This window comes from Panulirus ornatus, chromosome 16 (genome assembly GCF_036320965.1).
Source record: "Panulirus ornatus isolate Po-2019 chromosome 16, ASM3632096v1, whole genome shotgun sequence".
NCBI classification, from domain to species: domain Eukaryota; kingdom Metazoa; phylum Arthropoda; class Malacostraca; order Decapoda; family Palinuridae; genus Panulirus; species Panulirus ornatus.
The window spans coordinates 13,549,410-13,565,305 of record NC_092239.1 but is presented as its reverse complement, the minus strand read 5'-3'; the positions used below and the strand labels follow the sequence as shown (position 1 = coordinate 13,565,305).

The window sequence follows — 15,896 nt, the reverse complement described above, 5'->3', positions numbered from 1 at the left end:
GTCAGTGGATTGAATCAGGGCGTGAAGCGTCTGGGGTAAACCATGGAAAGCTGTGTGTGGACGTACGTATATACATGTGCATGGGTGTGGGTTGGGCCATTTCTTTCGTCTGTTTCCTTGCGCTACCTCGCAAACGCGGGAGACAGCGACAAAGAAAAAAAAAAAAAAATATATATATATATATATATATATATATATATATATATATATATATATATATATATATATATATAAGGGCAAATGAGAGTTGGGGTGAGAGAGTATCATTAAATTTTAGGGAAAACAAAAAGATGTTCTGGAAGGAGGTAAATAAAGTGCGTAAGACAAGGGAGCAAATGGGAACTTCAGTGAAGGGCGCAAATGGGGAGGTGATAACAAGTAGTGGTGATGTGAGAAGGAGATGGAGTGAGTATTTTGAAGGTTTGTTGAAAGTGTTTGATGATAGAGTGGCAGATATAGGGTGTTTTGGTCGAGGTGGTGTGCAAAGTGAGAGGGTTAGGGAAAATGATTTGGTAAACTGAGAAGAGGTAGTAAAAGCTTTGCGGAAGATGAAAGCCGGCAAGGCAGCAGGTTTGGATGGTATTGCAGTGGAATTTATTAAAAAAGGGGGTGACTGTATTATTGACTGGTTGGTAAGGTTATTTAATGTATGTATGACTCATGGTGAGGTGCCTGAGGATTGGCGGAAGACAAGGGAGCAAATGGGAACTTCAGTGGAAGGGTGCAAATGGGGAGGTGATAACAAGTAGTGGTGATGTGAGAAGGAGATGGAGTGAGTATTTTGAAGGTTTGTTGAAAGTGTTTGATGATAGAGTGGCAGATATAGGGTGTTTTGGTCGAGGTGGTGTGCAAAGTGAGAGGGTTAGGGAAAATGATTTGGTAAACAGAGAAGAGGTAGTAAAAGCTTTGCGGAAGATGAAAGCCGGCAAGGCAGCAGGTTTGGATGGTATTGCAGTGGAATTTATTAAAAAAGTGGGTGACTGTATTATTGACTGGTTGGTAAGGTTATTTAATGTATGTATGACTCATGGTGAGGTGCCTGAGGATTGGCGGAATGCGTGCATAGTGCCATTGTACAAAGGCAAAGGGGATAAGAGTGAGTGCTCAAATTACAGAGGTATAAGTTTGTTGAGTATTCCTGGGAAATTATATGAGAGGGTATTGATTGAGAGGGTGAAGGCATGTACAGAGCGTCAGATTGGGGAAGAGCAGTGTGGTTTCAGAAGTGGTAGAGGATGTGTGGATCAGGTGTTTGCTTTGAAGAATGTATGTGAGAAATACTTAGAAAAGCAAATGGATTTGTATGTAGCATTTATGGATCTGGAGAAGGCATATGATAGAGTTGATAGAGATGCTCTGTGGAAGGTATTAAGAATATATGGTGTGGGAGGCAAGTTGTTAGAAGCAGTGAAAAGTTTTTATCGAGGATGTAAGGCATGTGTACGTGTAGGAAGAGAGGAAAGTGATTGGTTCTCAGTGAATGTAGGTTTGCGGCAGGGGGGTGTGATGTCTCCATGGTTGTTTAATTTGTTTATGGATGGGGTTGTTAGAGAGGTGAATGCAAGAGTTTTGGAAAGAGGGGCAAGTATGAAATCTGTTGTGGATGAGAGAGCTTGGGAAGTGAGTCAGTTGTTGTTCGCTGATGATACAGCGCTGGTGGCTGATTCATGTGAGAAACTGCAGAAGCTGGTGACTGAGTTTGGTAAAGTGTGTGAAAGAAGAAAGTTAAGAGTAAATGTGAATAAGAGCAAGGTTATTAGGTACAGTAGGGTTGAGGGTCAAGTCAATTGGGAGGTAAGTTTGAATGGAGAAAAACTGGAGGAAGTAAAGTGTTTTAGATATCTGGGAGTGGATCTGGCAGCGAGTGGAACCATGGAAGCGGAAGTGGATCATAGGGTGGGGGAGGGGGCGAAAATTCTGGGAGCCTTGAAGAATGTGTGAAAGTCGAGAACATTATCTCGGAAAGCAACAATGGGTATGTTTGAAGGAATAGTGGTTCCAACAATGTTGTATGGTTGCGAGGCGTGGGCTATGGATAGAGTTGTGCGCAGGAGGATGGATGTGCTGGAAATGAGATGTTTGAGGACAATGTGTGGTGTGAGGTGGTTTGATCGAGTAAGTAACGTAAGGGTAAGAGAGATGTGTGGAAATAAAAAGAGCGTGGTTGAGAGAGCAGAAGAGGGTGTTTTGAAATGGTTTGGGCACATGGAGAGAATGAGTGAGGAAAGATTGACCAAGAGGATATATGTGTCGGAGGTGGAGGGAACGAGAAGTGGGAGACCAAATTGGAGGTGGAAAGATGGAGTGAAAAAGATTTTGTGTGATCGGGGCCTGAACATGGAGGAGGGTGAAAGGAGGGCAAGGAATAGAGTGAATTGGATGGATGTGGTATACCGGGGTTGACGTGCTGTCAGTGGATTGAATCAGGGCGTGAAGCGTCTGGGGTAAACCATGGAAAGCTGTGTGTGGACGTACGTATATACATGTGCATGGGTGTGGGTTGGGCCATTTCTTTCGTCTGTTTCCTTGCGCTACCTCGCAAACGCGGGAGACAGCGACAAAGAAAAAAAAAAAAAATATATATATATATATATATATATATATATATATATATATATATATATATATATATATATATATAAGGGCAAATGAGAGTTGGGGTGAGAGAGTATCATTAAATTTTAGGGAAAACAAAAAGATGTTCTGGAAGGAGGTAAATAAAGTGCGTAAGACAAGGGAGCAAATGGGAACTTCAGTGAAGGGCGCAAATGGGGAGGTGATAACAAGTAGTGGTGATGTGAGAAGGAGATGGAGTGAGTATTTTGAAGGTTTGTTGAAAGTGTTTGATGATAGAGTGGCAGATATAGGGTGTTTTGGTCGAGGTGGTGTGCAAAGTGAGAGGGTTAGGGAAAATGATTTGGTAAACTGAGAAGAGGTAGTAAAAGCTTTGCGGAAGATGAAAGCCGGCAAGGCAGCAGGTTTGGATGGTATTGCAGTGGAATTTATTAAAAAAGGGGGTGACTGTATTATTGACTGGTTGGTAAGGTTATTTAATGTATGTATGACTCATGGTGAGGTGCCTGAGGATTGGCGGAAGACAAGGGAGCAAATGGGAACTTCAGTGAAGGGTGCAAATGGGGAGGTGATAACAAGTAGTGGTGATGTGAGAAGGAGATGGAGTGAGTATTTTGAAGGTTTGTTGAAAGTGTTTGATGATAGAGTGGCAGATATAGGGTGTTTTGGTCGAGGTGGTGTGCAAAGTGAGAGGGTTAGGGAAAATGATTTGGTAAACAGAGAAGAGGTAGTAAAAGCTTTGCGGAAGATGAAAGCCGGCAAGGCAGCAGGTTTGGATGGTATTGCAGTGGAATTTATTAAAAAAGTGGGTGACTGTATTATTGACTGGTTGGTAAGGTTATTTAATGTATGTATGACTCATGGTGAGGTGCCTGAGGATTGGCGGAATGCGTGCATAGTGCCATTGTACAAAGGCAAAGGGGATAAGAGTGAGTGCTCAAATTACAGAGGTATAAGTTCGTTGAGTATTCCTGGGAAATTATATGGGAGGGTATTGATTGAGAGGGTGAAGGCATGTACAGAGCATCAGATTGGGGAAGAGCAGTGTGGTTTCAGAAGTGGTAGAGGATGTGTGGATCAGGTGTTTGCTTTGAAGAATGTATGTGAGAAATACTAAGAAAAGCAAATGGATTTGTATGTAGCATTTATGGATCTGGAGAAGGCATATGATAGAGTTGATAGAGATGCTCTGTGGAAGGTATTAAGAATATATGGTGTTAGACGGCAAGTTGTTAGAAGCAGTGAAAAGTTTTTATCGAGGATGTAAGGCATGTGTACGTGTAGGAAGAGAGGAAAGTGATTGGTTCTCAGTGAATGTAGGTTTGCGGCAGGGGGGTGTGATGTCTCCATGGTTGTTTAATTTGTTTATGGATGGGGTTGTTAGGGAGGTAAATGCAAGAGTTTTGGAAAGAGGGGCAAGTATGAAATCTGTTGTGGATGAGAGAGCTTGGGAAGTGAGTCAGTTGTTGTTCGCTGATGATACAGCGCTGGTGGCTGATTCATGTGAGAAACTGCAGAAGCTGGTGACTGAGTTTGGTAAAGTGTGTGAAAGAAGAAAGTTAAGAGTAAATGTCAATAAGAGCAAGGTAATTAGGTACAGTAGGGTTGAGGGTCAAGTCAATTGGAAGGTAAGTTTGAATGGAGAAAAACTGGAGGAAGTAAAGTGTTTTAGATATCTGGGAGTGGATCTGGTAGCGAGTGGAACCATGGAAGCGGAAGTAGATCATAGGGTGGGGGAGGGGGCGAAAATCCTGGGAGCCTTGAAGAATGTGTGGAAGTCGAGAATATTATCTCGGAACGCAAAAATGGGTATGTTTGAAGGAATAGTGGTTCCAACAATGTTGTATGGTTGCGAGGCGTGGGCTATGGATAGAGTTGTGCGCAGGAGGATGGATGTGCTGGAAATGAGATGTTTGAGGACAATGTGTGGTGTGAGATGGTTTGATCGAGTAAGTAACGTAAGGATAAGAGAGATGTGTGGAAATAAAAAGAGCGTGGTTGAGAGAGCAGAAGAGGGTGTTTTGAAGTGTTTGGGCACAGGGAGAGAATGAGTGAGGAAAGATTGACCAAGAGGATATATGTGTCGGAGGTGGAGGGAACGAGAAGTGGGAGACCAAATTGGAGGTGGAAAGATGGAGTGAAAAAGATTTTGTGTGATCGGGGCCTGAACATGCAGGAAGGTGAAAGGAGGGGAAGGAATAGAGTGAATTGGATCGATGTGGTATACCGGGGTTGACGTGCTGTCAGTGGATTGAATCAGGGCATGTGAAGCGTCTGGGGTGAACCATGGAAAGCTGTGTAGGTATGTATATTTGCGTGTGTGGACGTATGTATATACATGTGTATGGGGGTGGGTTGGGCCATTTCTTTCGTCTGTTTCCTTGCGCTACCTCGCAAACGCGGGAGACAGCGACAAAGCAAAAAAAGAAAAAAAGAAAAAAAAAAAAAAAAAATATATATATATATATATATATATATATATATATATATATATATATATACCATCCTGGCCTAAGATCTTTCACAGCACTTCTCTTTCTTATGTCGCTGCAGACATAATACTGTAACGTTATCTCCAGGACGCAGAATTAGCATATCAGTATCATATTTACGGTGGGAAACAATCGTCCTATGAGACGGACTCTGAACTGTATTGTTTGTCTGTCTTCTGCTAGGGCTGTGTGGCGTTAACCCACAACTACTCCACTTGCGTATCCCCTACTCACAAGTGCATCATCTGCTTTACCCCATTACTATAACAACCATCATCTGTGTTACCCCATAACTACTCCTGGAGCCAAGTGACTCACTCCCATCTGGCGCATCTCTCCACAGCCATCAGCACCAACAAACCTCCTCACCCAACACCACCTTCCTTAACTTCGCATTTCTAGATTGGACTCTTAAGGGGTTTTGTGGGTTGGGGAGGTACGTATCCACGTGGTATATTCCCCGACAGCTAACCCTAGCCTTCTCTACCCGTCCCACACGGTTTGTTAACATCATGTCGCCCTATCCCTACACCACCGATTTTGAACAATAGGTTCTGCACTTGGATTTCCCTGTGGTACTGAGTAAAGATGTTATGTCCTTATCCTACACTGACGTGGACTTGGGAAATCAAATCATTATTGTATCTGGGCAACACTGCCTCCTCCGGGACCTCCCGCCCGCTAATTTGTTCGTCAATGTGCGTTTAAAGATTCTGAATGTTAAGGCTTTTTCCCTTATTATATCAATCAACGATTCGACTTCCTTCTCCTCGCGTCCTGCTCTCTCATACCACCAACTATGGATTTCCCGTATGTAAAGTTGTGGCTAATTGGGAGTCGCTGAGTCGACAAGACTTCTGAGAGTCTAATTATTGGGGAATTAAAATAGTGGTAATAATCTGCAGGCTGCACGGCGTCCTATCATCTCATTCATCTTAACACAATACACCTGCATATACCTGCCCTGCCAGACGCAAAATGATTCCATCTTTACGATAAACGACAGCTTGACATCATTGTTACTTAATCATCAAGTGATGCAAAACACATACTGATTATACATCCCTGGTCTTTATGAAATATACTTTATCATACTCAAGATCTATATCGTCCGATAATTGCAGTAAGACAAGTTCTTGCAAAGCCTCGCCGGTGTGAGCAGGAGTTCAAGTGGTCAGACAGACATCGGACACTCAATATTGTGGTGGGATTTTCTGTAATTAAACAAGGATGTGCTCTCAACAGTGACGCCATCATGGACCCTGCCGGCTGTCATGACTGAAGCCAATGTGTAATTTTGTGTTACATAGCTTGAACGATATATCTTACGTGCGTTTTCACTCCAAGCCTGATGTTAAAAAGATCTTAATATGTGATAGAGTGTAAACGACGTGTACCCAGGCCATTGTGAAGCTGTGACGTAATATCGGGTATGTATGCTTTTGCTTTCATATCTCTCTCTCATTTCAACATTCACATCCCCTTATCTTACCCGTTTCCTTTCATAACTTCGGTATCAGGCTTTAACACAATAAATATGCTAATCACTTATCATATTTCTGGGAAACACATTACTTTTTACAAGGCTGAGTTCGCTTGTGAGAAACTGGGAGTTCTTTTAAGATGCCGATGAATTTTCTCTTCTGACCAGTTGTTCCGTCAGTATAAAGGATTGATTCGTCCTTGTATAGAATACTGTTGTCACATCGTGGATGGTTTAAGTTCGAGTATATTTTACGAAGTAGTCTCTGAAAGTATCGGACGTAATCACCTCTCTCGGTCTGACCTCTTAGCTTGGGCCATTTGCTGTGCTCCGGAGTGCAGATTCTCTTTCCCCTCGTCTGTAGGTTTTATTTCGGTTTCTACGCTCTAGAACTGGCAGCTTTAGCAGTTCCACCATGAACTATGGACCACGTACTATTCGATAAGACAGTGCCACTTTTTTTTTTTTTTCCTTGTGTCTGTTGGTAAGATAAGGATGAGCTGCAGCTGTCTGCTTCTATCTCTTACTGTTCAACTTTGAAACTTTGATGTTTTTTTTTTTTTAAAGAGCTGTGACGCGCCCCCTTTTGTTATGTTTAAGGTCTAGTCATGATGGGATCTTTTTCCTCTTGAATGGAACCTTCGAATCTCTCTCTCTCTCTCTCTCTCTCTCTCTCTCTCTCTCTCTCTCTCTCTCTCTCTCTCTCTCTCTCTCGAGGAATGTTTGTGTGTGTGTTTGTGTGTGTGTGTGTGTGTGTGTGTGTGTGTGTGTGTGTGTGTTTCACCATTCAGATTATAAAGAATAAATAGATAACATACACGAGATTGAAATGAACGGATGCTAAATTGGTCTTGAACCATGAACAAAGGTGATGAATCCTTACCATCATCTGGTAAACACTGGTTTTAAAAAAAATTATGACAGGTCATAAGTACACAAGGGCCATATAAAGAGTGAGAGTATTATGTGATCTTAGAATCATACTTAACACCGAACGAAAGTGCTGAGGACGAAGTTTGACGTAGACGATCTTACTTTTAAGATCGCGGGAAGGAATAGGACCAAGCAACCAAATTCATTGTGAAATGGCCACATACAAGTGAGTGCGTGAATGGTCTCAGAATGATCACGAACACCTGAATGAGGTTTTTAAGTATTTCCTATCCGTGGTTATAACCTGATGTCGATCGACGGCCATAAAGACTCTGGCAGTCGATAGGCTTGAAGCCCAAAACAAGCATACAACTGATGGATTCCTTTTGCATATATAAATAGTGCGGATACTCGCTTATGTTACCATGAAGCTGCTGGGATCTGTTCAACAATAGGCATGTTTGATATCAACGCTGTAATAAAAGCAAGAGATCCAAAGTTGCTCGTATGCAAATATATAAGGTTATGGCAAGTTAGAATAAAAATGGTTAACGAAAGGGATCAGATGCTGTTTGCCGACCCGCGTGTGACTAGGTATCGGTAGCTCCAAATTTGAACACCCAGTATCATAACTGCGGAGAACAGAAAATGCGTCAGTATTTTATTTTAAGGACAGGAAGGCAGTGATGATTAGCAAGCAGACTAATGTTGAATGTATGACCGCAGAATTGTAACATATGCTAGGAATAACAAGTAATGAATACTTGTCAGACTTGTGTGCTAATTGACAACATTTTCATTTCATAATGTGAAAATTCATATTCATCACTAACCTAGTTATTAGGGAAATAGAAAACGAGTGTATAGACATTATCATACCATTGTATATCATTTTAGATAATGGTTACCGGTACGTAAATAGATAATAGGTGCTTTGATGTCAGTTTCTTCTGTGATGCATCGATACATTTTATCTTAAGGTAGAACATTTCTTTATTTGCCTCTGAAGAGTATAAGCACTAATTCAGGTAACTTTGCATCTATGTCGTGGAATTAAATGGATATCAACAAGCTAAGGCCATTCAACCACAATCGATTCCTTACGTCGAACATACAAAATACATACGAACATACAAAATACATATGAATAAAGTGAAATGAATAATATTCATAATATTAAAGATAATGTGACAGGTGAAAAGTTGACGTAATTAGAAATTAAAAAAGAAAGGGAAGAACTATTGCTGGAAAATATAAAGACTCGTAGATTTACTGAATACAGCCACTGGATAAAACTCTGTGTAGCTCTGATTAATGCCAAAAGTATAGCAGCAGCCACCGAGGCTAGCCGAAGAATGGGGCAGTAGCCACAGCGTCACCGAAATAATTTTCTTTAGAAAACGAGGCATTCCACCAATAGTCGAGCGAAATTTTTCCAAGCTGAGAGTCCAGTTAACATGATAATACTTAGATTTTAAATGGAGATTAAGTAGTAGCGCATTAATTATTTTCTTAGAATACACAGTTTCCTTCTATTTATGAAACAAATTGCTTGATTTTAAATTTACAACCAACAACTTTACATAGAAAATTCGTTGGCGTTTTTTGATAAATAATGGATAAAAACAATATGAGTCAGAGGAATGAAATAAGTTAATTTCCCATGACAGCTTGGAGATCCCAAGTGGGGAGAACTCTGAAACAAGTCTAAAGAACAAAGCTCATTTATTCTATCTCATAGCTGCTTGCTATCTGCCTATCAAGGAATTTCATCAGTTCCTAATCTTCTCCTCTGGTTAGATTATATGAGACCGTAAACAAACTTCCCTGGTAACAAAAACCTCACAACGGTTATTCGTCATGGGATGGCCGCATAGAAGCACGTACGAGAATCTTAGGTCAGGATCATTCAAAGATACGATCAGTGGAGATTAATAACTGTTTTTTCGCCATTAGTAAGCGTTACAGCGTTACTCAAATCTGATGAGAATATATATATATATATATATATATATATATATATATATATATATATATATATATATATATATATATATATATATCGCTACCTTGCAAACGCGGGAGACAGCGACAAAGCAAAATAAATAAATTGGGGAAGAGCAGTGTGGTTTCAGAAGTGGTAGAGGATGTGTGGATCAGGTGTTTGCTTTGAAGAATGTATGTGAGAAATACTTAGAAAAGCAAATGGATTTGTATGTAGCATTTATGGATCTGGAGAAGGCATATGATAGAGTTGATAGAGATGCTCTGTGGAAGGTATTAAGAATATATGGTGTGGGAGGAAAGTTGTTAGAAGCAGTGAAAAGTTTTTATCGAGGATGTAAGGCATGTGTACGTGTAGGAAGAGAGGAAAGTGATTGGTTCTCAGTGAATTTAGGTTTGCGGCAGGGGTGTGTGATGTCTCCATGGTTGTTTAATTTTTTTATGGATGGGGTTGTTAGGGAGGTGAATGCAAGAGTTTTGGAAAGGGGAAAGTATGAAGTCTGTTGTGGATGAGAGAGCTTGGGAAGTGAGTCAGTTGTTGTTCGCTGATGATACAGCGCTGGTGGCTGATTCATGTGAGAAACTGCAGAAGCTGGTGACTGAGTTTGGTAAAGTGTGTGAAAGAAGAATGGGCAAGGAAACAGACGAAAGAAATGGCCCAACCCACCCCCATACACATGTATATACATACGTCCACACACGCAAATATACATACCTACACAGCTTTCCATGGTTTACCCCAGACGCTTCACATGCCCTGATTCAATCCACTGACAGCACGTCAACCCCGGTATACCACATCGATCCAATTCACTCTATTCCTTGCCCTCCTTTCACCCTCCTCCATGTTCAGGCCCCGATCACACAAAATCTTTTTCACTCCATCTTTCCTCCTCCAATTTGGTCTCCCACTTCTCCTCGTTCCCTCCACCTCCGACACATATATCCTCTTGGTCAATCTTTCCTCACTCATTCTCTCCATGTGCCCAAACCATTTCAAAACACCCTCTTCTGCTCTCTCAACCACGCTCTTTTTATTTCCACACATCTCTCTTACCCTTACGTTACTTACTCGATCAAACCACCTCACACCACACATTGTCCTCAAACATCTCATTTCCAGCACATCCATCCTCCTGCGCACAACTCTATCCATAGCCCATGCCTCGCAACCATACAACATTGTTGGAACCACTATTCCTTCAAACATACCCATTTTTGCTTCCCGAGATAATGTTCTCGACTTCCACACATTCTTCAAGGCTCCCAGGATTCTCGCCCCCTCCCCCACCCTATGATCCACTTCCGCTTCCATGGTTCCATCCGCTGCCAGATCCACTTCCAGATATCTAAAACACTTTACTTCCTCCAGTTTTTCTCCATTCAAACTTACCTCCCAGTTGACTTGACCCTCAACCCTACTGTACCTAATAACCTTGCTCTTATTCACATTTACTCTTAACTTTCTTCTTTCACACACTTTACCAAACTAGGACGCCAAATAGCTTCGTCTCTTCGATGTATATCAACTGACTGTTATATTTCTCTCTTGTGTCTCCCCTGATGATGTGATCATTACACGAAAGTGCACTTGGGAACTTTTCGTGTTTCATTTTCCCCGTGGACTCATAGGAATATCTTGATCACGCGCAATATTGTGATCCTTTCCAATATATATATATATATATATATATATATATATATATATATATATATATATATATATATATATATATATATATACGTCGTGGGCATTGCTTCCGTCACCTGGATTGATCAAGTTTAGAGGCTCCAGCTGAAGATTCCTTCTGCCTTACTTTATTACAGAGCCTTGATGAAACTTAATTATATGAAAGAAATATTTGAAAGGACCTCCCCACCTTTCAACAGACAAATCTGAACGAAAAGTCGTATCTTTAAGAGACTGTGTTTTAACAAAGTTAAGTTTGCCCAAAATTTTGTATGAAATAGTTAAACTTAACCCAGGTTTTGTAGAAAATATTTGCCACATCGTTTAAAGATATGAACTTGATTTTCATTTTCTTTCACCAGTAGCTCAGTAATATTATCAATTCATTCACCCACACAACTAACGAACATACGTATAAACTTTGGGAAGAATCAGTGTGTGACTTCAGATTTTTAATTAAACAATCAAATATGAAGCTGAAATACTGCTTCGTTTGTCTCTACAGTGTACTTGAGGACTTGTTTCTTTTTCCATAAAATCTGTAGGATGTGTACGAGTGCTTTGATGATGCATTGATACAACTGAAGTTCATTACAAATACATGAAGGTTATAGAAATGAGTGTTTAGAAACAGAATCACGTGCAAAGTCCAAGCTGACATTTTCTTTCTCCCCATCTTTAACTGGATGCTTGTGAATTACGCAAGGGAGCAACCTTACTCTTCTTACACCGCTGGGAAGGAACCATGATCTGTGCATCATGACATAGACCACCAGTGTAGTGTGTGGGTGTGTGCTAACGCATGCTCAAAGACTGCCTTTGGTCATGTTTATGCATGGTACGCGTACCTTCTAACTCAAGGACAGGCTTCCTGTCTTTATTGGTGCTTTGAACATGCAGTAGCGCAAGTTGCCAGCTTGTTTTGCAAGCATGAGATGCTCACTTCGTAGCGTCTTTAGAGCATGACGGTACGACTTTTAAGTGTAATGGCGTGACCTTTGGCCTAACCTTGAAGGGTTAGGTCAAAGACCAGGCCCTCATACCCAAGGGTCGTGTACTGTCATGCTCAATGGCGTACATTCAACTACATCCAATTCCGTCACGGCACTCATGATCAGACTTTCGCCTCAAACTATTTTGTTAGGAAAGATTTGTATTATTACAGACATGAAGCTTTTTCAACCTGAACTTTAAGACTTTCATAGATACAAAGAAAAATTTTCTTTCTCATTACATAACCCTGGGACCCCTTTCACGGGGCTCCTGCAGCTTCAAGTTTAGTTTACAATCAGTAGCAGGGAAGTGATGAACTCCTTTGGAATGACAAGCCCCACGATGACTTTATACGCCTCTTCGTCCTCTGACGATGTTGCAGCTTCGCACAAAGGTGCCTTTTTTTTTTTTTTTTCACTCGCGGCGTAACCACACACGCGGAGTCTAGTAACCCCCCCAAAGGTATAATCACAGTACGTTGAACTGTGGTGTTGACACACATATTACAGTCTCCAGTTAAGAACTTGATTAAAAATTATGTATTGAATGGGCTTTGTACGCAGTAATATTTCCAGGTTCCCATCCTTGCCATATTTTCAATAACGCCATTCCATGCTTACATCTTGTAGCAATTTTTTTTTTGTATCTTAGGATTTTTTCTGTTATTTACATGGGCATTACTGTCGTCACACAGTTGTTGTATAGCCGTTTAAACTTCTAAAGCATCGGTGTATAAGCTAATGGTCCAGCCACCTAGCATGGCCCGTGGCCAGCTGGTACATAATTCTCGATCCAGCCGTCTGGTAAGACCAACTGGTACATACCACTTTGTCTAGCCTCCTGGTGTGGCCCGTGGCTAGCTGGTACATAACTCTCGGTAGTCCGGACAGCAGCTACTCTCTTGTCTCAGGACGTTGTAACAAGGTATACAACAACAGCCACACAGTAACGCAGTTCACATCATCTGCCCCACTGCACCTCACTGCTACATGACTTGTACAGAGTTGAGCTTGACGTCACCTTATCACTACCACCTATTTCACTAAGAAGGCTTGTGGGGTACCCTAGTCAGAGCAGGGACAGCTTTGCATCCAGTTGTAATATTTAACAATACATGACTGTTTGAGTCGTGCCAGATCTCTTCAGTTATCTGTATGTTGTGACCGTCATTTGACGGTACATACTTTGTTAAGCTTATGACAGAAATAGAGAATATCTATTTCTAAATGAAGAGAAAATCTGTTTTTGGGCAGAGCTATTTCATCATCTTGGCAGAGGCAGACTCACTCTTACAACACGTTACTTGTCACGTTTATCTGATTAAACCGTGACTTGCTCTCATGTCCATCGGAAAAATGACAAGTGTTTGCCAGTTACTCCAGACGCTGGCGCCACTTGCCTTGAACTGGTAACCAGCTACATAAGAATGTCACCCAGACAGTGCACGGAGTCACCAGTAGATGGCAATACCCATATTTCACACGGTAGTTTTAACACAGGGTCATACATGCAGTGAATGCGTGGATGGCCTTCCTTGCTTTAGCCGTCGATAGGCTTAAAGCCGAAATAACCAACCAAGCAGATCTCGGTGACATCAAGCCCCACATGTACAGAGGGAATGTGTATGATCTCAGAATCCTGAACTTCAAATGAAAGCGTTCAAGATTTTTTTGGGTTGATGGGTATAACTTGTTGACGATCTTTATAACCCTGGCAGTCGATGACCTAAGATCTTCATAACCAACAAACTCTTTAACAGTAATTATATTCGACAGCCGTAAACAGTGGACCGAGAATCTTCATAACCAATATTTCTTCACTAATTATATTCGACAGTTGAAATCAATCTCATAGTATCTCTGTTCACAATATACCCATATTCCTTGACAAATACAGGTGACCTTCGAGTAGACGATATTATCCTTAGCGCCACTGTTTGTTTATACAAAAAAAAACACGGTTTATACAGACAGAAGACGAATTAATATTCCTAAATATTTAGAAGAGATTACATAGAACCACAGTTGCTTTGGGTATTTATAAGGCATTTTTTTTTTTTTTAGGACGCATACACCGTTTTGCGAAGATCCATCAAAGATTCTTCGAAACAGCGGACAAAGGCTAGCCATCTGTTGGGTGCGTACACGCGGGTACCAAAAGCCGTCCCTCTTTAGGGTATTACCCGGGGGTGGTGGGGCGGGAGGCCACGCGCCAAGTTTGGCGAGACGAACCAAAAGCTGTTCACAGGCGGCTGGATGCAGGCGACTCGTCTGTGACGCTCATGAGTTCTTAATGCCCACCGCTTTGGGGCTGCCACCCAAGTTTGGGTTAGATCGAAAAAAAAAAGTGGTTCATACACCTGCCAAAACCTAACACACATACACACACGCACAATATATATATATATATATATATATATATATATATATATATATATATATATATATATATATATATATATATATATATTATACTTTGTCGCTGTCTCCCTCAAGAAGGTAAGGTATCTAAGCCATAAGCTGCACCCATCCTGCCCTGCCCTTTCATACAGCAAGCAGATCCTCAAAACCTTATATACATTCATTCATATTATATATATATATATATATATATATATATATATATATATATATATATATATATGGGGCACTAACGCATAAACTTGATTGATTTTCCGATACGCTGCTACGCCATACCTTACGTATCTCGGTCACCCTACGGATTGGCAACTTCCCTTTTCACTGAAACGCGAAAATTTTCTGTTACAAATATAAAGATTAACATCGGAATCTGAAGACCCGGGTGTGAGGAATATTTTTTACCGTCATAAGGATATTTAAGCAGATCTGCCGTCGATCTGTGAGGGAGTTACTAGTGTCACAGAGCAACTGTATGTACTCCAATTAAAGTCAACAAAATCATAGGATCAAATATTTCATTAGTTTCACGAAGCATTAAGCAACGTAAGCTTCGAGCAGCACAGATAATACCCTTTTTTTTTTTATCAAATCTTTGGTGAAAATATCCATTTCTTTAAGATTGACATCACTACCTTCTTACGTCGTTATTTTTATAAAACAGTATTGACAATACACGCAAATTAGACTTTGCAGTTGATATGGGAAACAACACTAACGACAATTAATCTTATTTTCTCCATAAACGGCGTAAAATATATTGTGGAAGTTATCGATAAACTTTTAAATGTTTAGGATGACAAAATCTCTACCATGCACGTGACGCACATCATAGAATTTACTTTATGTATGTTCAATGACGTCATGGTGTTTTCAGAGTTGATTCATGCATGACCATCGAATATAAAAGAAGAAGAAAAAGTATTAATACTAATGGCTCGATCGGCTTTCGTTCATGCAAGCTGGTATATTTTGTATAAATTCTCTACGAAAATCCTTATTGAAATATAGTGCGTCAGCATGCCTTTTAGGCAAGGATAGATATTTCGGATATAAAAGGAATATATATATATATATATATATATATATATATATATATATATATATATATATATATACATATATATATATATATATATATATATATATATATATATATATATATATATATATATATATATACATACATATATATATATATATATATATATATATATATATATATATATATATATATATATATATATATATACATACATATATATATATATATATATATATATATATATATATATATATATATATATATATATATATATATATATATATATATGGATTTGTATGTAGCATTTATGGATCTGGAGAAGGCA

The 15,896-nt window shown here is 40.0% G+C and overlaps 1 protein-coding gene across 1 annotated transcript in view; it reads left to right on the top strand.

Moving 5' to 3' along the window:
* Positions 1-6,226: 6,226 nt before the first annotated feature.
* LOC139754155 (secreted frizzled-related protein 3-like) overlaps positions 6,227-15,896 on the top strand; it is a 47,543-nt gene continuing 37,873 nt past the window's right edge. The window contains exon 1 of the mRNA XM_071671312.1: positions 6,227-6,496. The gene's annotated coding sequence lies outside the window, so the exon portion shown is untranslated. The remainder of the gene's footprint in view (positions 6,497-15,896) is intronic.